This window comes from Bufo bufo, chromosome 5 (genome assembly GCF_905171765.1).
Source record: "Bufo bufo chromosome 5, aBufBuf1.1, whole genome shotgun sequence".
In the NCBI taxonomy this organism is placed as follows: Eukaryota; Metazoa; Chordata; class Amphibia; order Anura; family Bufonidae; genus Bufo; species Bufo bufo.
This window is the reverse complement of record NC_053393.1, coordinates 364,919,293-364,942,723: the sequence shown is the minus strand read 5'-3', so window position 1 is coordinate 364,942,723 and position 23,431 is coordinate 364,919,293. Positions and strand designations below refer to the sequence as shown.

At 44.5% G+C, this 23,431-nt stretch overlaps 1 protein-coding gene across 1 annotated transcript in view; it reads right to left on the bottom strand.

The window, feature by feature from the left end:
• LOC121001243 (leukocyte elastase inhibitor-like) overlaps positions 1 to 20,110 on the bottom strand; it is a 74,088-nt gene extending 53,978 nt beyond the window's left edge. Inside the window, exon 1 of the mRNA XM_040432218.1 lies at positions 20,023 to 20,110. The gene's annotated coding sequence lies outside the window, so the exon portion shown is untranslated. The remainder of the gene's footprint in view (positions 1 to 20,022) is intronic.
• Between the last annotated feature and the right edge of the window lie 3,321 nt (positions 20,111 to 23,431).

Genomic DNA, 23,431 nt, shown 5'->3' with positions numbered 1-23,431 from the left:
ATGTAGGAAAGTATTGCTGCTTTATGGTATTTTGGTAAATCCGGAACCCCCACTCCTCCCCTCACCCTGTTGCGTGTTAAGAATCTTATCCCCAATCTAGGAGAGGACCCTGCCCAAATAAATTTGAGGATCACAGATCTCAGAGTCCTGAAAAAGGAGTTCGGGAGGGGTATTGGTATGGTGCGGAAAAGGTATAATATACAAGGGAGAATGTTCATTTTAAGTGTGTGAATCCTACCAAACCAGGATAGTGGCAACCCCTTCCAGTCTTTCAAGTCCCTACGAACCTCCTCGATAAGGGGAGCAAAATTCAGAGAGAAGAGGCTGGTCAGGTCGGAGGGAATGATCGTGCCTAAATAAGATATATGTCCACGGGCCCAGCGAAAGGGAAAAGCAGACTGTAGGTTATCGATCAATACCTGGGGCAGAGATATATTGAGGACCTCGGACTTATGGAGATTAACTTTAAAATTACTGAGGTCACCAAATATCGCGAATTCCTTTAGAATGTTAGGGAAGCCAACTAGCGGATCTGTGCAGAAAACCAGGAGGTCGTCTGCATAAATGGCAATCTTAGACTCCAAATCACCCGTACTTAAGCCCCTGATGGAGTCATTGGCTCGTAGAGCTCTAGCTAAAAATTCCATAACCATAATGTATAACAGAGGGGAAAGTGGGCATCCTTGTCTGGTTCCATTATGGATACGGAAGAGAGTCGACAGTGATCCGTTAACTCGGACCTGAGCGCTAGGATCTCGGTACAAAGCTAAGATTCTATCAATCATGCTGGGGCCAAAACCGAACGCCTTTAGGGATTCAGATAGGAAGGACCAATCTACCTGGTCGAACGCCTTTTCTGCGTCGATTGACAAGAGACACAGCGGAAGTCCCCTTTTGCTAGCATGGTCGATAATGGCCATGGTCCGGATGGTATTGTCTCGCGTTTCCCTCCCAGGAACAAAGCCTGCTTGGTCTACATGGATCAAAGATGGAATGAGGGGCTTCATTCGATCTGCTAATATTTTTGCATAGATCTTCACATCTATGTTGATCAGAGAAATAGGGCGGTAATTGCCACAAACTAACGGATCTTTCCCGGGTTTCGGGATAACACAAATGTGGGCCATTAAAGCCTGAGGAGGGAAAGACGAGCCCTTCGCCAGGGAGTTACACATACTAGCAAAGGGGGAAGAGATCTCGTTCAAAAAGTTCTTATAAAAGCGGGGCGTGAAGCCATCTGGTCCTGGGCTTTTGCCGACCACCAATCCCTTAATAGATCTATGGATCTCAATCTCTGTTATTTCGCCTTCCAATTCCTCTTTCTGTCCGACGGACAAAGTTGGGCCCAGTAAATTGGACATATAGTCCCTAATCTTTTTAGATTTAGCTTCTATGGATAGATCCGCGTACTTCCCCTTAATACTATATAATTCTTCATAGTAGGAGCGGAACTCTTGTAGTATGTCTTTTGTAGCATGTATTTTCCCACCTGATCTACGATTCAGGGAAGAAATGTAAGAGGCGTTCGATTTGGGCCGCAGCATCCTCGCCAGCAATCTGCCACTTTTATCACCATGACCATAAAAGAGCTTTTGCAATCTGTCCCTAGCGCCCAGGTACTTTTGATCTATTAATTTTCTCAAAGCTGTACGAGTCTCACATAACTCCTGAAAAGCCTCGTTTGAGAGTGACCCCTTATGTTTCTGCTCCAGATCCGCCAGTTTTATCAGTAATGACCTGACTTCCCCAGCTCTAATTTTCTTGAGTCTAGACGCGTGTGAGATAAATCTGCCTCTTATTACACATTTCAGGGCTTCCCACTGAATGGTCGGGCTAGAGGGGTCGGACTCGTGATTTAAGGCAAAGTCAGTGAGGGCGGATTTAATGTCCGCAGCGCAAATAGGGTCCCTAAGTATATTGTCATTAAGTTTCCAGGAACCATATGACCTGGAGGGGTCACCGATGTCAAGTGTCACCCATGTCATAGAATGGTCTGAAAATAAAGCGGGTTCAATCCCTGCAGCTGGGCACAAGTCAAGTAGGGAGTGGGAAATAAATACATAGTCCAGGCGGTGATATGTGTTGTGAGATGCAGAGAAGTATGTGTAGTCTTTCGTGGCAGGGAATAAAATTCGCCACACATCTACCAATTTAAGAGATCTGAGCTGTCTCTTGAAGCTACGGGCCACCCCAGGAGAGATAGAGGACCTACCGGAGGAGGCATCTAGAGACACGTCTAGAGGAAAGTTGATATCGCCACCCAATATGATCGGCAGGCCGTCCGCGAACTCAGTCAAGGCGGAGCACATCTTGGACGCGAAACGAGACTGACCTGAGTTAGGAAAGTAAACGTTAGCAATTATCAAAAGTTTTGACGACAGGGAGACCTTAATAAAGAGGAAACGACCAGAAACGTCAGAGACTGTATCTAAGATTTCGCACGGTAGCGATTTGTGGACAGCAATGGAGACGCCCCGAGATTTGGACTCGGAATGTGTACAATGCGACCAAGTCGTGAAATACCTGTTTTTGCAGGAGGGCACATGATCAGTTTTAAAGTGTGTCTCCTGCAAAAGAGCTATAGAGACCTTTTGTTTATGCATGTTATACAAAATTTGATTGCGCTTAGCAGGTTCATTGAATCCATTCACATTATAGGAGCTAATTCTAACAGACGCCATCTAAGAAAGTAGGTGCAGAAGACCAAAGTACCTTATTGTCAGGGACAGAAGGGGAGGGGGGAAGAACAGCAAGGAAGACTGAACAAGACAATACAGGGGGGACAACACATAAACTCACATTAAAAACAAGAGGCATGAACCAGTGGCATACAATCTGAGAAGACAACATCTCAGGGAAGTCTCTGCCACACACACTCAATCGGAAGGAGCAGTAGAAGCCCAGGATGAGCAGACACTCTCCCGCCATTTATATTTCTGCGGTGACGATTGTCTATGTCGTCAATGTGGGATAAGATCTGGGATATCTGTGAGGAGTGGGCCGAAAACACCTGCTGGTGGTCTGCTAGGTGATCAAAGACAGCCTCCTGTGTTTTTTCCGAGGCCTCCACCCGGTGACCAAAGTGCACGATCTCCCCCTTCAGTACCTCCATCTCTGTCTTGTAAGTTTGCTCGAGGCGGGAGACCGATTGTTCCAGGTCGTCCTTTGTAGGTAGGGCTCTTAGCTGTGCCCGCAGATCCCATCCGATATCGGAGGTGCACGAAGAGGGACTCCTGGAGTCAGTGTCTGAGGGGACCGACCGGGAGGCATTTTCTGGAAGCGGTGTGGAGGTGCCGGCGGCCATCTTTTTCACCATATTGTACGTGTATGTTTAGTCTAGGCCCTTAGGGCTGTTTCATGTTGTTTGTCACAGAGGTTCACCCTCTAGCGTCCATCTATTTTAGAATTACCTATATTAAATGCTAAGTTTTACCCCTCTGGCCCCTAGGGGATTAGTATCATTGCCACATTAACTTGGGAGTAAATAGGCCTGGTCGTCGAACTTGGCCTTACTGTTCTTTCTACCATGGCATATATTGCACCAAATTAAAAAAAGAATGTGAATAACATATTGCAAAGCTAATAGAATACTTAAAATGTTAATTGGTACAGTTAAAAGCACAAAAGATTGTAATACAAACTTGAGACATTTGTATCTGTGAGCGCTGTAAGCGGGCGATCTCGGGTAGGCAGCTGAGGACACTAACGACCAGTTAATAATAATAATACTAATCTTTATTTATATAGCGCCAACATATTCTGCGGCGCTTTACAATTCAGGGGTTCATGTACAAACAGTCATGCATTGTGACGGACTGAACCGCCACTGGGGCTGCTGGAGGAGCCTGAGGGCTAGCCTCCTTCCTACAGACTATGGACCGAGAACAATGGAGACCCCCTCAGACCTTTTGGGGTTACAAGGAACTATGAACCCTGATTTATGTGTGTAATTTATATGCCACATATTTCCTATGGCCCATTAAAAAGGCATTGTGTGGATTCAGCAACACAAAAAGGGTTAACTCTGCACTGAGACTCCCACTGATTGTGTTAGTGATGGGATTAAGATAGTTGATTATAATAGCAGCCGACTCCTATGATACACTCAGGAGATAATCCCATCACATGTGTCTCCTCGTCCCCTATTCATTCATTATGGAGGGGGTGAAGATATCTGTTTGCATGTTAATTGTTGATTGCGTCAAAGACAATGCCAGTGTGTTTGTTAATTGCGTCACAGACAATGCCATTGTGTTTGTTGAATAGGGTTAGTTTTGTGTTTAAACTGTACAGGATTGGCTGCTATGTCATGTCCTCAGTATGTCATGTGTATATAAGTCAATGCTGTGTGTTCAATAAAGAGTTCCTGTTTTACCCTTCATCATGTTGAGGCTGGTGTTTGGGTAACTGATCGACACTGGGGATTGCTATACGCTGAAGATTTGCTATACTCCCCTGGCTATAACTACTACCTTTTGTAAAAGCTGTTCCTGCTCTCTAGATTTAGGAGAGGTTAACCCACTGGAGCCTGGAGCCTTGTCGAAGGTCCAGGGTGGGTAGGAGATGGCGAGACCTCAACCAAGCTTCGGCGGTTCGTTAGGTCTGTGGCGGTTATGGTGTCCAGTGGAGTGCTTGGAGTCTTTGGGAAGCGATAGGAGCATCCATCGACGGAGGCACCCGGTCAGGGTGCCATGAGATCCGTTACATGCATAGCAACAGGTTAGTCAATAATTAGAACAAGAGGAATGAGAGCCCTGCTCGCAAGAGCTTACAATCTATGAGGAGGTAGGGGTGACACAAAAGGTAAAAGTGCTTGTTTTGTACAATGGTCCAGCCATCTTGGGAAAATAGGGGAGCTGGATGAGCCCGTCACCAGCCGATATCTTTAGTGCTTCTGTGTGCATGGGTGCAGTGGAAAATTTAGTGGAGGATCAGGTTCAGAAAACTATGATAAATGGGCTATATATGGAGAGGAGTTAGATCAAGGGATGTGATACGCCACCCTAATAAGAGGTGTTTTTAGGGAGTGCCTAAAACTGTGTATATTGTCATTCAACCTAATTTCTTGGTGTAGGGCATTCCAGAGAATTGGTGCGGCTTGGGAGAAGTCTTGAAGCCAGGAGTAAGAGGTTTGGATTATGGTAGATGTCAGTCGTAAATCATTTTCAGAGCGTAGAGCACTGGTAGGGTGGTCGACAGAGATGAGGGAAGAGATGTAGGGGGGTGCAGCGCTATGGAGAGCTTTGTGGGCAACCAGTGCAATGACTGGCACAGAGTGGAGGCATCGAAGTGGTGGTTAGACAAATAGGTGACCCTGGCTGCTGCATTAAGGATAGATTGAAGAGGAGAAAGTCTGGTGAGGGGAGGCCAATCAATAGTGAGTTACATTAATTGAGGCAGGAATGCATCAGTAATGCAACAATGAGAATTTTTATTGTTTCCAAGATGAGAAAAGGGTGGATTCTACAGATATTTTTGAGGTGCAGGCAACATAAGCAGGTGAGAGATTGAATATAGTGGGTGAAGGAAAGATCAGTGTCAAACTTAACACCGAGACAGCGGGCGTTCTGTCTAAGCATTATCATAGTGCCACACACTGAGAGGGAGATATCAGTTTTAGGTAAGTTATTAGATGGAGAGAGCACAAGACGTTCAGTTTGTGAAAGATTCGGTTTCAGATAGAGAGAGGACATGATGTTAGAGACAGAGGACAGTCACTGGTGTTCTGTGATTCAGCAGGGGTTATGTCAGGGGATGAAGTGTATAGTTGTGTGTCATCAGCATAGAGATAGTACTGGAAATCAAATCTGCCGATGGTCTGTCCTATTGGGGTTGTGTAGAGAGAGAAGAGGAAAGGACCATGGACTGAACCCCGAGGAAACCCAACAGCAAGAAGCAGAGGAGACGAAGTGGAGCCAGCAAATGATACACTAAAAGAGTGGTCAGAGAGATATGAAGAAAACCAGGAGAGGGCAGTGTCCTTTAGGCTGATAGATTGGAGCATGGTGAGTAGGAGATGGTGGTCTACAGTGTCAAAAGCTACCAAGTGGTCAAGGAGAATGAGCAGAGAGTAGTCACTGTTGTATTTTGCTGTCAGGAGGTCATTTGTCACTTTGGTGAGGGCAGCTTCTAAAAACAAATATCTGAATATCTGTGCATATATCAAATAGCGCACCAAAAAGACACAAACAATGTCTGTTAATGCTAACTAAATAAGAACACCCATTATGCTACAAACATACTTGCACAGGCCTATATACTCATGCTGATAAACATGTGCCAAGGATCCCAAACTAGAGACACCAAAGAAAATGGTAGGACACACTCTAAGCAAAGAGAAACAATGAAAAGGCGATAGCCAGTATACACAAGTAGCGTTCAAACAGAAACTTATACAGACCAAGGGCCTCAGGAGGACACCAACCGCGACGCGCGTTTCGCCCCCAAGAGGAAGCGAGGCGAAATGGGTGTTCTTATGTAGTTAGCATTAACAGACATTGTTTGTGTCTTTTGCTATAGAGCTTGCACACTCCATTGAGACTCATATATGCTGACCTTCTTGTGGCTTCTGGGGGGGGGGCCTTTTTAACTATGTCACTTTCCTGCATTGCTACAAAATTATGCATTATGTCAGATTTTGTGTTTTGTATGTCTTTTTAACAATAAAGAATCATGTTATATTATATGTGTGTTCTCATATTTTTGTTGCGGTAGCTGAGGGCAGTTTCTGTAGAATGTAGGGTGTGGAATCCGGATTGTAATGAATCAATGAAAGAGTGAGCAGAGAGATAGTGGATAAGGCGAGAGCAGACCAGATGCTCCAAGAGTTTAGAGATGAATAGGAAGTTGGAGACTGGTCTGTAGTTGGTTGTGCAGGACAGGTCAAGATAAAGTTTTTTTTAATAATGGAGTAATGATAGAGTGTTTGAAAGAGGAGGGGAAGATGCCAGAAGAGAGAGGAAGGTTGAAGATTTTTGTTAGGAGAGTGGTGGAGAGATGGACTGGAGTAGGTGTGAGGGAATGGGATCAGAAGTGCATGAGGTAGGACCAGAAGAAGAGAGGAGCCTGGAGACTTCTGTCACTGGGTCAAGTGTGGACAGTGAGCCAGAGGAAATAATGGGGGGAAGGGGATCGATGACACTTAGTGGCTGGGAGCATATTTTATGCCAGATGTTTTCTATTTTCTCTGTGAAGTAGGCATCCAGATCTTCAGACAGAGGTTTGTGATAGGCGCCTGCACTTTAGGACTGAGGAGAGAGTGAAAAGTGTCAAAGAGTATTTTTTCAGTTGTTGGACAATGAAATTAGGGTGGTGAAATATGTCTGTTTGGCGAGGTAAAGGGCAGAGTTATAGGTTCTTAGCATGAATTTGTAATGGAGGAAATTTTCTGATGTGTAAGTTTTTCCCCATAGGCGTTTGGCACTCCTGGAGCAATGCTGGAGAAAGTGAGGGAAATTTGTTTCAAGATTTAGCTTTTCTGTTAATCACTGAACTAATATTTAGTTGTATAACCTTTATTTCTGATAACTGCTTTATATCTGTGAGGCTTGGCGTCAACTAACATCTAACACCTGTGAACAGATATTCCAACCCAGACTGACTGGACTACATTCCACAGTTCTGCATTCTTGGGTTTGGCAGTAAAAAACATCATTTTCATGTCATTCCACAAATTCTAAATCAGATTGATATCTGGGGATTGGGCTGGCCATTTCATAACATCAATCTTGTTGGTCTGGAACCAGGGTGTTACCCACTTACTGGTGTGTTTGGGGCCGTTGTCCTGCTGAAACACCCATTTCAAGGGCATTTCCTTTTCAGCATAAGGCAACATGACATTCCAGTATTTTGATATATATAAACTGGTTCATGGTTCCTGGTATGTAATAAATGGGACTGACTCTAGAGTATGAGAAACATCCCTAAACCATTATGCTTGCACCTCCATGTCTTACAGTCTTCACAGTGTACTTTGGCTTGAATTCAGTGTTTATGGGTCGTCTCACAAACTGCTGTGGCCTTTAGACTCAATAAGAACAATCTTGCTCTCCTTTGTGCATAGAATATTGCACCACTTCTCTGTAGGCCAGTCAATGTGTTCTTTCGCAAACTGTAACCTTTTCAACACGTCTTTTCTGAGCAATGGTACTCTACGAGGGTTTGTTGCTAATAGTTTGGCTTCAGGTAGGCATCTTCTGATTGTTGCAGTACTCACAGATAATTGAAGATCTTCTTTGATTTCAATGGAGCAGATCATTGGATGCTTCTTGTCATTCTTGTTATTCTATGATCTACACGGATGGTAGTATTTCTTTTCCTACAACGTGTTTCAGGTTTTGTTTGCCATCTTAAAGCATTGGAGATAATTTTAGCTGAGCAGCCAATTATTTTCTGCACTTCTTTATATGTTTTCCCCTCTCCAATCAACTTCTTGATCAAAGTTCTTACTTCTTCGGTACAATCTGTAACAACCCCTTTTACTCGCTGAGCAAGACCGAAAACCAGCAAGTACAATATTTGCTGCCCTCCTTCTTTAAATAAGGGCCATAATTGACACCTTTCTTCACAGAATAAGTGACCTCACTAATTGAACTCCACACTGCTATTAATTTGAACACCCCCTTTCACTAAATAAGTCAATTATACCCAATTAGCGAGCATGTCATGCTGATTCTGTTCGTTGCCCATTACTCGGCTAAACCTAGTCATGATTTTTTTCCCATGTAGTATTATGTTTTCTGCCAAAAATAATAATTAAACACATTAGTGATGTTAGACTGCTATTATTCTGCACATAACTGTAAGTGTAGGGCTGTGTGGTCATGTTGATAACTAAGATATTATTTATTCTTTGCAGTGCCTCAAAATTACAGGCAGTAGTGTAACTAGAACTGACTGGACTCCACAGCAAATGGGCAACTTCTTCACAATCCCCACCCCATGCAACCCCCAATCCTGCAGCTAGTCAAAATCACTCCCAGACCAGGCCCTGCTGCCACTCTGTCTGTTTTCCCACACATATACCGTATACTGTATATCATGTCACTGTATAGAAAGTCACTGTATAATACTATTGTGGGGGTCATGACCATAAAATCTTTTAGTCCTCCTCTCAGGTAGGCCCCTATACAATGCCAATAAAAGGTCTGTTACCATAATTACAAGAAAAATTTTTAAAAGTACTCAAAACAAATATAATTAGGGAGAATTCACATCTCTGTTTCATTTTCCGTTCTTCTGATGTGTCAGAAGAATAGAAAATAAAAAAACAGGAGGATTCTTGTTTAAAAAAAACAGTCTTTAAAAAAAGGATCCTGTAAAAAAAAAATTGATCAGTTTTTTAGGAGATAACGGAAAGGCTAAACGCTGATGGGAACTCATCCATACAGGACTTTTCTTTCTGTCTAAAAAATGGATCTCAGATAGAAATGGCTCAAATGGATGCCAAATGTGCATAACCAATGCAACGGGATCCATTTTTTTACAGGATCCTTATTTTTCTGTTCTTCTGACGGATCAGAAGAATGGAAAATGAAACAGAGATGTAAACTCTTGCTTACTTGAATACACAGCATAAAATAGCAGAACCATTTTTAAACAACCACAGGAATGGCGTCTACTAGGTAGTGCTTTTAAGCAATGCATCCTTGGTATGGGGCTGAATGTATGAATACACACATACATTCATTATAGCCTTAGGCTTGTTTCTCATTTCACATATGCATTGGAATTTCCACCAAAAGCCTCCATAGGAGAGATAACTAGGTTCCGTGACACACACACACACACATATATATATATATATATATATATACACACACACCAAAAGCCTCCATTGGCGAGATAACTAGCTTCCGTTACATATATATATATATACACTGCTCAAAAAAATAAAGGGAACACTTAAACAACACAATGTAACTCCAAGTCAATAACACTTCTGTGAAATCAAACTGTCCACTTAGGAAGCAACACTGAGTGACAATCAATTTCACATGCTGTTGTGCAAATGGGATAGACAACAGGTGGAAATTATAGGCAGTTAGCAAGACACCCCCAATAAAAGAGTGGTTCTGCAGGTGGTGACCACAGACCGCTTCTCAGTTCCTATGCTTCCTGGCTGATGTTTTTGTCACTTTTGAATGCTGGCGGTGCTTTCACTCTAGTGGTAGCATGAGACGGAGTCTACAACCCACACAAGTGGCTCAGGTAGTGCATCTTATCCAGGATGGCACATCAATGCGAGCTGTGGCAAGAAGGTTTGCTGTGTCTGTCAGCGTAGTGTTCAGAGCATAGAGGCGCTACCAGGAGACAGGCCAGTACATCAGGAGATGTGGAGGAGGCCGTAGGAGGGCAACAACCCAGCAGCAGGACCGCTACCTCCGCCTTTGTGCAAGGAGGAACAGGAGGAGCACTGCCAGAGCCCTGCAAAAGGACCTCCAGCAGGCCAAAAATGTGCATGTGTCTGCTCAAACGGTCAGAAACAGACTCCATGAGGGTGATATGAGGGCCTGACGTCCACAGGTGGGGGTTGTGCTTACATCCCAACACAGTGCAGGACGTTTGGCATTTGCCAGAGAACACCAAGATTGGCAAATTCGCCACTGGCACCCTGTGCTCTTCACAGATGAAAGCAGGTTCACACTGAGCACATGTGACAGATGTGACAGAGTCTGGAGACGCCGTGGAGAACGTTCTGCTGCCTGCAACATCCTCCAGCATGACCGGTTTGGCATTGGGTCAGTAATGGTGAAGGGTGGAATTTCTTTGGAGGGCCGCACAGCCCTCCATGTGCTCGCCAGAGGTAGCCTGACTGCCATTAGGTACCGAGATGAGATCCTCAGACCCCTTGTGAGACCATATGCTGGTGCATTTAGCCCTGGGTTCCTCCTAATGAAAGACAATGCTAGACCTCATGTGGCTGGAGTGTGTCAGCAGTTCCTGCAAGACGAAGGCATTGATGCTATGGACTGGCCCGCCCATTCCCCAGACCTGAATCCAATTGAGCATATCTGGGACATCATGTTTCGCTCTATCCACCAACGTCACGTTGCACCACAGACTGTCCAGGAGTTGGCAGATGCTTTAGTCCAGTTCTGGTAGGAGATCCCTCAGGAGACCGTCCGCCACCTCATCAGGAGCATGCACAGGCGTTGTAGGGAGGTCATACAGGCACGTGGAGGCCACACACACTACTGAGCCTCATTTTGACTAGTTTTAAGGACATTACATCAAAGTTGGATCAGCCTGTAGTGTGTTTTTCCACTTTAATTTTGAGTGTGACTCCAAATCCAGACCTCCATGGGTTGAAAATTTTGATTTCCATTTTTTTATTTTTGTGTGATTTTGCACATTCAACTATGTAAAGAACAAAGTATTTCAGAAGAATATTTAATTAATTCAGATCTAGGATGTGTTATTTTTGTGTTCCCTTTATTTTTTTGAGCAGTGTATATATATATATATATACACACACACACATATATACACACAAGATATATTATATTAGATAGATAGATAGATAGATAATCACACACACCTTTCACATACATACACTTGCCTTTTATGCAAGCTAGATACATTTGTCAGGCTGTGGAGGATCCAGATACCTCCCAACCAGGGGCGGATTGGTCATAGACCTTACAGGGAAATTTCCTGGTAAGCCGATGCCCAGGGGGCCGCCTGAGCCCTCCTCAAGGCCGGCCATTGGAATCTTTTGGGGATGTATTTTGTGCTGCTGGCGACAGTAGTTTGTGATGAACTGTGGTATTTGGTTCTGTTGCGGTGTTAGAATGTACCACAATATAGTATTGTTGGCCCTGCCTTTCATCTGTTTGGACCCAACTACAAAACTGGGCCACTTTAAGTTCCCAGTCCACCCCTGCTCCCAACCTACCAGGATCCTGCGGGACTGTTCCGGATTTCAGTGCCCGGTACAGGGGAGGTATGTCCCGCTCTCTGGTAGCTGTCCCTGCTTCCATAGGAAGCAAAGACTACTGCCTGTAATGATGAAGCAAGAGCCGTCCGACCGCTCGCTGCTCCATCATTCCTCCCCTGTCTGCGCTCCACACTGCAGGTCTTGGCAAGGGCAGGGGGCGTGGGTGGCCGGGAGCTCCTTGTATTATTATTTTTTTTATTGCCTGTGAAGGGGGCACAGCTGGGCATATTACTTTACTGTGAGGGTGCACAGCTGGGCATATTACTTTACTGTGATGGGGCACAGCTGGGCATATTACTTTACTGTGAGGGGGCACAGCTGGGCATATTACTTTACTGTGAGGGTACACAGCTGGACATATTACTTTACTGTGAGGGTGAACAGCTGGGCATACTACTTTACTGTGACCGGCACACCTGGACATATTACTTTACTGTTAGGGGGCACAGCTGGGCATATTACTTTACTGTGAGGGGGCACAGCTGGGCATATTACTTTACTGTGATGGTGCATAGCTGGGCATATTACTTTACTGTGAGGGGGCACAGCTGGGCATATTACTTTACTGTGAGGGGGCACAGCTGGGCATATTACTTTACTGTGAGGGGGCACAGCTGGACATATTACTTTACTGTGAGTGGGCACAGCTGGACATATTACTTTACTGTGACGGGCACACATGGACATATTACTTTACTGTGAGGGGGCACAGCTGGGCATATTACTTTACTGTGAGGGTGCACTGCTGGGCATATTACTTTACTGTGAGGGGGCACAGCTGGACATATTACTTTACTGTGAGGGGGCACAGCTGGACATATTACTTTACTGTGAGGGTGCAAAGCTGGGCATATTACTTTACTGTGAGTGGGCACAGCTGGGAATATTACTTTACTGTGAGTGGGCACAGCTGGGAATTTTACTTTACTGTGAGGGGGCACAGCTGGGCATATTACTTCACTGTGACGGGGCACAGCTGGACATATTACTTTACTGTGACGGGGCACAGCTGGGCATGTTAATTTACTGTGAGGGGGCACAGCTGGGCATATTACTTTACTGTGAGGGGGCACAGCTGGACATATTACTTTACTGTGACGGGGCACAGCTGGGCATGTTACTTTACTGTGAGGGGGCACAGCTGGACATATTACTTTACTGTGAGGGGGCACAGCTGGACATATTACTTTACTGTGAGGGTGCACAGCTGGGCATATTACTTTACTGTGAGTGGGCACAGCTGGGCATATTACTTTACTGTGAGGGGGCACAGCTGGACATATTACTTAACTGTGAGGGGGCACAGCTGGGCATGTTACTTTACTGTGAGGGGTACAGTTGGACATATTACTTTACTGTGAGGGGGCACAACTGGGCATATTACTTTACTGTGAGGGTGCACAGCTGGGCATATTACTTTACTGTGAGGGGGCACAGCTGGGCATATTACTTTACTGTGAGGGGGCACAGCTGGACATATTACTTTACTGTGAGGGTGCACAGCTGGGCATATTACTTTACTGTGAGTGGGCACAGCTGGGCATATTACTTTACTGTGAGGGGGCACAGCTGGACATATTACTTTACTGTGACGGGGCACAGCTGGGCATGTTACTTTACTGTGAGGGGGTACAGTTGGACATGTTACTTTACTGTGAGGGGGTACAGCTGGACATATTACTTTACTGTGAAGGGGCACAGCTGGGCATATTACTTTGCTGTGAGGGTGCACAGCTGGGCATATTACTGTGAGGGGGCCACAACTGGGAATATTACTGTGAGGGAGCACAGAATTGGGCATATTACTGTGAGGGGAAACAGCTGGGCATATTAGTGTGAGGTGGCACATTACTGGGCATATTACTGCGAGGAGGCACATACTGTATCTGGGCATATTACTGTGACGGGGCACAGCTGTCAGTGTCTAGTCAGTACAAGAGTGAGTGGGGGAGGAGGGCATACTACTGTGAGGGGGCACATATCTGGCTCCATCTTAAGGAAGCTCCAAGGAGATTTTTTTAAGGTAGCAGCATAGGCTGCTGCTGACAACAGCTGCTCAAAGCTTTAATGCTGCCCTCCACCATACGCTGCCTGCTGCGTCTAAATTCCCTGCTACTGCTCCCGGGCCCCTTTCAAGCTCGGGGCCCCGAAACAGCTGCATCCACTGCTTCCCTGATAGCTATGCCCTTGATTACAGGACTTTATGATAAAAAACTGTTGGAGGTGGGTCCAATCATACTTGGTAAAAAGTATTCATATCGTATACTGTACATATCGTTTGGGGGCTAAGCGTCGTGTGTTCCTTATTAACCCATTATGTTACAATCCCAAGCCATTAGAAGGCTCCTAGATGACCCATAACAGCCAATCACACTCCCGCACAAATAGAAAAGCATGCATTCATCAGGACGCATTTTGAATGTGTCTTCCAGGGCTTATTCAGCATACATATAGCCATGCATGTGCCTTGTATCGAATGTTTTTGTCCCCAAAATGCGTCACAATTTTGAAATTAAAGTTGGAATCATCTTGGATAATGTTGGAGTCTGGCGCTGGCCCTTCTTTTATGCACAGGTTTGAGACACTATCAGTGCCTCAGATTTCTTCTTTTTATACACAAAGGAGGACATTTATCAAAACTGGTGCAAAGGAATACTGGCTTAGTTACCCATAGCAACCAATCAGATTGATCCTTTCATTTTCCAAAGGAGCACTGAAAAATGAAAGGTGTAATCTGATTGGTTGCTATGGGCAACTAAGTCAGTTTTCTTTAGCGCCAGTTTTGATATGTGTTACCAAAAGTCTTTTTACCATCATCTGGTCTGATGCAGTGCAGAACCACAAGGAGCCTCACTGCTAGTAACGTTAACAACTATGATCAGAATGAGAGGAGAATCGAGGTGGGCGAATTGGTAACTGCAGTTTCAGACTAGAGTCTAAACTAGCCATTTAGTCTAGGAATGCAAACTACTCCGCAAAGAAAAAAATGACTACTGTATGTGAGAATTTCCCTTCTCCGCTTATTGCATTCTTGTGAGTTTTAGCTTCTCATTTTGCATTGTTAAACATGCAGAAAGACAGGTAAGACTGGAAAATCAATATAATGGCCACAGGGAAGCCCAGTCCGGCTCTGAAAACAGCTCGTGTCCTACAAAGGAAGGGAAACTAAACCGTAAAAATACAAATGGTCACCATAAAAAATAAATTCAGTTTTACATAGAAAACAAATAGGCATAAAAACACGGTGGGGGAGGCAATAGTTTCGGACCCCTGCTGATCAGACAGTGGTGGCGTATCTGGAGGATAGGCCATCACTTGTAAAGAGTTGGACAACCAAATTCAAGAAAAGGTGAGGGACCCATCTGTAAGTTCAAAAGTCAATAAATGTGGACCATTTCAAGATGGTGAGCACCATTACAGCACCAGTACAGGGAGAAGCAGATGGAGACATTCACTGCTGTGTCTCCGAGACACAATAACGTGAGAACAGGTTTCTTGCAATCTGTTGCAATTTATGATTGTATGAGGAATCATTTATATTTTAACGTAAAAAAAAGAGCTTAGCTTCTGTTCTGACTGAACTGGATATTTGACATCCATGTTATCACGTCTTTTTTTAAATTAAATTATTTATAAAAAATAAATTAATATATATATATATACTGTGTATATATATATATATATATATATATATATATATATATATATTTATTTTTATTTTATTTAAAATACCCGGGAACCTGATTACAAGTGCTCATTTTTCCTGCAATGCCACCCCAGGTGCAATTAAAGGCATTAAATGGTACCTATAGAAATCAATATATTGTCAACGTAATGCCCAATTGTGCTGGGTCCTATACATAGAGAAATGCTGTTTGTGATGCAGTATAAAAAACGGAAGGTGCTTGAGGGGGTAAGTATCTTTTTTATTATTATTATTATTATTATTATTATTATTATTATTATTAAAGCCGTGTTTCTCCCATTTTTAAAATAAAACAGCTCAGGCAACCTCTTTATCCACTTAGTGACCACGCAAATTTTTTCATCATTGTTTTCCAAAAACTAAAACTTTCATCAATGTACCTGTATGAGTGCTTATTTTTTTGAGGGATAAGTTATAGTTTTTAATGCACCATTTTGGGTACATATTATCATTGATTAAAGCCAGCTGCCTATCCTAGACCCCTCAGTAAAAAGGTGTATTTGTGGTCTTGATCAAACACTGGGTACAGAGAAGAAAACTGATTATGTTCAGCGCTTTGTCTCTGTTGGATGCTAGATGTCCTGAGACAGAAACAGGTACAACCTCTTTATTGGAAAATCCTTAAAAACATCATGTACAACGATTAAAATCAAAACTACGCGTTTCAAACATAGTATGACATGTCCTTTATCATGGTATAGTGGTCTTATGTACTAATCAACTCTTTTATAGTATTTCTAAACCTCACAAGGTGTTCTGCAAAACAGAACTAGAGGATTAACCCTATGCTGTTCTTACATACTGCAGTGAACATCATGTGAGAACAACATAGGGTTAATTCTCTAGTTCCATTTTGCTGAACATCTTGTGAGGTTAGAAATACTATAAAAGAGTTTGTTAGTACATAAGAGCAGTATACCATTATTAACCAGCTCAGGACCGCCGTACGCAGGATCGCGTCCTGGCGGCGGCCCTGTTATTCTGGGTGGACGCATATACGCGTCCTCTCGCGAGAGGCGAGATTTCCTGTGAACGCGCGCACACAGGCAGAACCGAAGGTAAGCGAGTGGATCTGCAGCCTGCCAGCGGCGATCGTTCGCTGGCAGGATGTAGATGTGATTTTTTTAACCCCTAAAAGGTATATTAGACGCTGTTTTGATAACAGCGCCTAATATACCTGCTACCTGGTCCTATGGTGGTCCCTTTTGCTTGGATCGACCACCAGAGGACACAGGCAGCTCTGTAATAAGTAGCACCAAACACCACTACACTACACCCCCCCGACACTTATTAACCCCTTATTAACCCCTGATCACCCCATATTAGACTCCCTGATCACCCCCCTGTCATTGATCACCCCCCTGTCATTGATCACCCCCTTGTAAGGCTGTCTTCATTCAGAGGTCTGTATGTGTTTTGCGGATCCACGGATCCATGGATCGGATCCACAAAACACATACGGACGTCTGAATGGAGCCTTACAGGGGGGTGATTAATGACAGGGGGTGATCACCCCATATAGACTCCCTGATCACCCCCCTGTCATTGACCACCCCCCTGTCATTGATCACCCCCCTGTAAGGCTCCATTCAGACGTCCGTATGTGTTTTGCGGATCCGATCCATAGATCCGCGGATCCGCAAAACACATACGGACCTCTGAATGGAGCCTTACAGGGGGGTGATCAATGACATATAGCCCATATAGACTCCCTGATCACCTGTAAGGCTGGCACTATTCAGAGTTCCGTATGTGTTTTGCGGATCCACGGATCCATGGATCGGATCCACAAAACACATACGGACGTCTGAATGGAGCCTTACAGGGGGGTGATCACCCCATATAGACTCCCTGATCACCCCCTGTCATTGATCACCCCCTTGTAAGGCTGTCTTCATTCAGAGGTCCGTATGTGTTTTGCGGATCCACGGATCCATGGATCGGATCCGCAAAACGCATACGGACATCTGAATGGAGCCTTACAGGGGGGTGATCAATGACAGGGGGGTGATCACCCCATATAGACTCCCTGATCACCCCCCTGTCATTGACCACCCCCCTGTCATTGATCACCCCCCTGTAAGGCTCCATTCAGACGTCCGTATGTGTTTTGCGGATCCGATCCATGGATCCGTGGATCCGCAAAACACATACGGACCTCTGAATGGAGCCTTACAGGGGGGTGATCACCCCATATAGACTCCCTGATCACCCCCCTGTCATTGATCACCCCCCTGTCATTGATCACCCCCCTGTAAGGCTCTATTCAGACGTCCGTATGTGTTTTGCGGATCTGATCCATGGATCCGTGGATCCGCAAAACACATACGGACCTCTGAATGAAGCCTTACAGGGAAGTGATCACCCCATATAGACTCACTGATCACCCCCCTGTCATTGATCACCCCCCTGTAAGGCTCTATTCAGACATTGTTTTGGCACAAGTTAGCGGAAATTGATATATTTTTTTTTTCCTTACAAAGTCTCATATTCCACTAACTTGTGACAAAAAATAAAATCTCACATGAACTCACCATACCCCTCACAGAATCCAAATGTGTAAAATTTTTTAGACATTTATATTCCAGACTTCTTCTCACGCTTTAGGGCCCCTAAAATGCCAGGGCAGTATAAATACCCCACATGTGACCCCATTTTGGAAAGAAGGCACCTCAAGGTATTTTGTGAAGGGCATGGCGAGTTCATGTAAAATTTTATTTTTTGTCACAAGTTAGGGGAAAGGAAGACTTTGTGAGAAAAAATAAAAATAAAAACTCTGCTAACTTGTGCCAAAAAAAATAATTCTATGAACTCGCCATGCCCCTCACGGAATACCTTGGGGTGTCTTCTTTCCAAAATGGGGTCACATGTGGGGTATTTATACTGCCCTGGCATTTTAGGGGCCCTAAAGCGTGAGAAGAAGTCTGGTATCCAAATGCCCTCCTAAAAGATACTCATTGGAATTTGGACCCCTTTGCGCACCTAGGCTGCAAAAAAGTGTCACACATGGGCATAGTGAGTTTCTCTCACCAAGCATAGGTATATGTAAAAATACACCCCAAAACACATTGCCCAACTTCTCCTGAGTACGGCGATACCACATGTGTGACACTTTTTTGCAGCCTAGGTGGGCAAAGGGTCCCAAATTCCAATGAGTACTTTTAGGATTTCACAGGGCATTTTTTACACATTTTGATTTCAAACTACTTCTCACACATTAGGGCCCCTAAAATGCCAGGGCAGTATAACTACCCCACAAGTGACCCCATTTTGGAAAGAAGACACCCCAAGGTATTTCGTAATGGGCATAGTGAGTTCATGGAAGTTTTTATTTTTTGTCACAACTTAGTGGAATATGAGACTTTGTAAGAAAAAAAAAAATCATCATTTTCCGCTAACTTGTGACAAAAAATAAAAAGTTCTATGAACTCACTATGCCCATCAGCGAATACCTTAGGGTGTCTACTTTCCGAAATGGGGTTATTTGTGGGGTTTTTCTACTGTCTGGGCATTGTAGAACCTCAGGAAACATGACAGGTGCTCAGAAAGTCAGAGCTGCTTCAAAAAGCGGAAATTCACATTTTTGTACCATAGTTTGTAAACGCTATAACTTTTACCCAAACCATTTTTTTTTTACCCAAACATATTTTTTTTATCAAAGACATGTAGAACAATAAATTTAGAGAAAAATTTATATATAGATGTCGTTTTTTTAAAAAAAAATTACAACTGAAAGTGAAAAATGTCATTTTTTGGCAAAAATTTCGTTAAATTTCAATTAATAACAAAAAAAGTAAAAATGTCAGCAGCAATGAAATACCACCAAATGAAAGCTCTATTAGTGAGAAGAAAAGGAGGTAAAATTCATTTGGGTGGTAAGTTGCATGACCGAGCAATAAACGGTGAAAGTAGTGTAGTGCAGAATTGTAAAAAGTGGTCTGGTCATTAAAGGGGTTTAAGCTAGGGGGGCTGAGGTGGTTAAGGACAAGTCATACTATGTCTGAAATGCGTAGTATGTTTATTAATCATTGTACAAGATATTTTTAAGGATTTTCCAATAAGGAAGTTTTTACAGAGTGCTGGAGATTTTTCGTTTTGAATTTGTTGACAGTGGGTACTGTATGGCTTTACAGCCACAAATAGTGTCCTGCCCTGAAGCATTCTTATGTAATTCAGTAGTTTTATGTTTTACCCTTTTCTCCCTGACTGAACTGGCAACAACGGCTGAACTGCATATACTGTATACCCAGATATTCCAAAGCTAGAGATATACACATATACAAGACAAATGAAGAAGCAACTCAGGTTGCCGACGGGAATATTTTTTCTTATAGTAAGTTTGGATTTTTCTTAAAGAGGGCTGTCAAGAGACCCTTACCCTATTTGCACGTGTCTCTGTTTCCTGCAAAGCTGTCACAGCTGTAGATTTCTCAGGTGGGTAGTGGCCAGTTACTGCAGCTTTCTTCGGCTGTATGTGAAACTGTAACAAGACTCAGGAAGAAGAAGGGGAGGGAGGGTTGTAAAAGCACAGCGGATCTGATGTCATGATTCCTAGGTGATTGATCTAATCTACAAATGACTGCCCAGTGCAATCAATGAACAATGTCCTTTATGGAGATCTTTGCCAGGCATAACATTATAAATTATATATGAAAATTGTAATGTATTGTGGAGATTTGCTCTGGTAGACAGGCTTGTGGACGCAGTATAGAGGCAACGACAACGTCTTTAACTTAAACAGTTCAGTGTTTATTCACATATAAGGATAAGCAAAACAAAAAGTCAGTTTCAAGGAAAACAGTCACCTTGAGTCTGGTGTTTGTTCACACCATGCAGCAATGCAAAAGTCCTTGGACATAGCAGAAACCACCTGCTCTCACGCCAACAAGGTAGCAGGCCTTTACCCAAGCCCAAACTCCCAGATCCCAACACAGAGGCTGCCAGAACTTCACTGTCAGAGAGGAGTAAATTCCTACCACCTGACACTGCTGCCTGTGTTTTATAGCCCAAACCAAGACCCGGCCTGGAACGGGGGGAGAGGCCATCCACCCTTTGGCTTTTCCCAGTAACAGCCATACTAAATAGCAAAACCATGTCAGCCAGCACTAGCTGCCGCTGACACATGAAATTACCGTCTCTTACCTCACCGAGGCCAGGAATCTCGGTGGCACATACCTTCCGTCAATGACGGACCCTTGCGCCCTCCTACATACCTCCCCCCTTTGTTCAACCCTGAGGGGGTGAACACTTGCCAGACAGTGTACCCGGGACATGGCCTCCGCGTTACACTGTAAGCGGCCTGCCCTGTGTTCCACTATGAACTTGAAGTTCTGTAACGAGAAGAACCATCTGGTGACCCGAGCATTCCTCTCTTTGGGTTGGCTCATCCACTTGAGAGGGGAGTGGTTGGTCACCAGGCGGAACTTTCTCCCCAACAGATAATAACGGAGAGATTCGAGTGCCCATTTGATGGCCAGGCACTCTCTCTCCACTATACTGTACCTAGTCTCGGCTGGGGTAAGCTTTCGGCTCAGGAAAACAACAGGATGTTCCTCCCCATTGATGTCCTGAGAGAGTACAGCTCCGAGGCCTACTTCAGAGGCATCGGTCTGTACCACAAATTCCCTCTTGAAGTCAGGTGTCACCAATACCGGGGACCCACACAGGGCATACTTCAAAGCTGAGAAAGCCTTTTCCGCCTTTTCATTCCACTGAACCGTCACTGACTTGCGTCCCTTCAAAAGGCTTGTCAATGGTGCGGCGACTGTAGCAAAATTGGGGACAAACCTCATATAGTACCCCACCATACCCAGGAACGACTTTACTTGCCGAGTAGTGACAGGTAGGGGCCAATTCCTAATTGCCTCAATTTTGTTCACCTGAGGTTTGATCATTCAATGCCCAATTACATACCCCAGGTACTTGGTCTCTTCTAACCCTATCGCACACTTTTTTGGGTTAGCGGTTAAGTCCACTACATCCTGTATTTTAGATAGGTGACTTTGCCAGTCGGTGCTATGGATAACGATATAGTCCAGGTACGCCGAGGCGTACCGACTATTTGGGTGTAGTACAACGTCCATTAGCCTTTGAAATGTGGCGGGAGCGCCATGTAGACCAAAGGGTAATACCTTGTACTGATACAGCCCCACTGGTGTGATGAAAGCCGTTTTTTCCTTGGCAGCCTCTGTCAAGGGTACCTGCCAGTACCCTTTGGTGAGGTTCAACACAGAAAAATACTGGGCTTGGCCTAACTTCTCAATAAGCTCATCTACTCGGGGCATGGGATATGCGTCAAACTTAGACACCTCATTCAGTTTGCGGAAGTCGTTACAGAACCGCAAAGTCCCATCCGCCTTGGGTATTAAGACTATCGGACTGGCCCATTTACTTTTTGACTCCTCGATGACACCTAGCTGGAGCATTAGCTGCACTTCCTCCGCGATGGCTTGTCGCCGAGCCTCGGGTACCTGGTACGGTTTTAACCTGACTTTTGCCTGAGGCTCAGTGATAATGTCATGCCGGATTATGGACGTGCGTCCAGGGAGGTCCGAAAATACATCCGTGTTCCGATTAATGAACTCCCTGGCTTCCTGAGCCTGTTTAGAGGAGAGGCTGTCAGCAATTTTCACTGTGGCAGCCGCTTCCCTTGCTACAGACAGAGGGGCCGAAACCGCTTCCCCTAAGAACCCTGGTCGTGGGCTGTCTTCCATACAGGTTTTCCTATCTCTCCATGGTTTGAGCAGATTCACATGGTACACCTTCTCCGGCTTTCGCCTGGCTGGTGTACCTTGTAATATACCTCTCCAATTTTTTCAAGTACCCCGTAAGGCCCCTGCCACCTAGCTAGGAACTTACTGTCTACAGTCGGTACCAGAACCAACACCCGATCACCTGGGTTAAAGTTCTGGACCCGAGCCTGCCGATTATAGACCCTACTCTGGGCTCGCTGGGCTGCCTCCATATGCTCCCTAACCAGAGGTAACACTGTTTCCATCCGTCCTTGCATCTGGGTGACGTATTCAACAACAGTTTTGTGCGGTGTGGGTTGTTGTTCCCACACCTCTTTGGCCACGTCTAACAGACCGCAAGGGTGTCTGCCGTATAGCAGTTCGAAGGGCGAGAACCCAGTAGAGGCCTGGGGCACTTCTCGCACTGCGAGCATGAGATAGGGCAGAAGAAGGTCCCAGTCCCTCCCATCTTTAGACACCACTCTTTTTAGCATATTTTTTTATGTTTGATTAAACCTCTCTACCAGGCCATCCGTTGATATAGAGACCAGGGCGGTGAGATAGTCCTTTAAGTCTCCATGAATGCACACAATGCTGACTTTTCGGTGCTCTGCTTTCTCTGCAATGACAATGTCACCACACCTAGCCCTGCCAATCAAAGTGTAGAGGTTGTGGCAGTTGCAGAGAGAGCTGAGCCTCTGGGTCTAACGGGAACGCCCTTGTTGCTCCTAGAGTCACATTTGTATATATTAAAACTTCATTTTTCTCAGAGCAATGCAGGCAAATATGAACATGGGACAAACACAGATGCCTTTAGCTGCCAAGTGCACATGTAACAGGTCAGCAGATTTTAAAGGTACAAGTCTGCCGACAGATGCCCTTTAAAGCATTTATTATACAACTAGTTAATCAACATTTATGAAAAAAATTCAGTAAGCTGCATATAATCAGGTCCATAAATATTGGGACATCGAGACAATTCTAACATTTTTGGTTCTATACACAACCACAATGGATTTGAAATAAAACGAACAAGATCTGCTTTAACTGCAGACT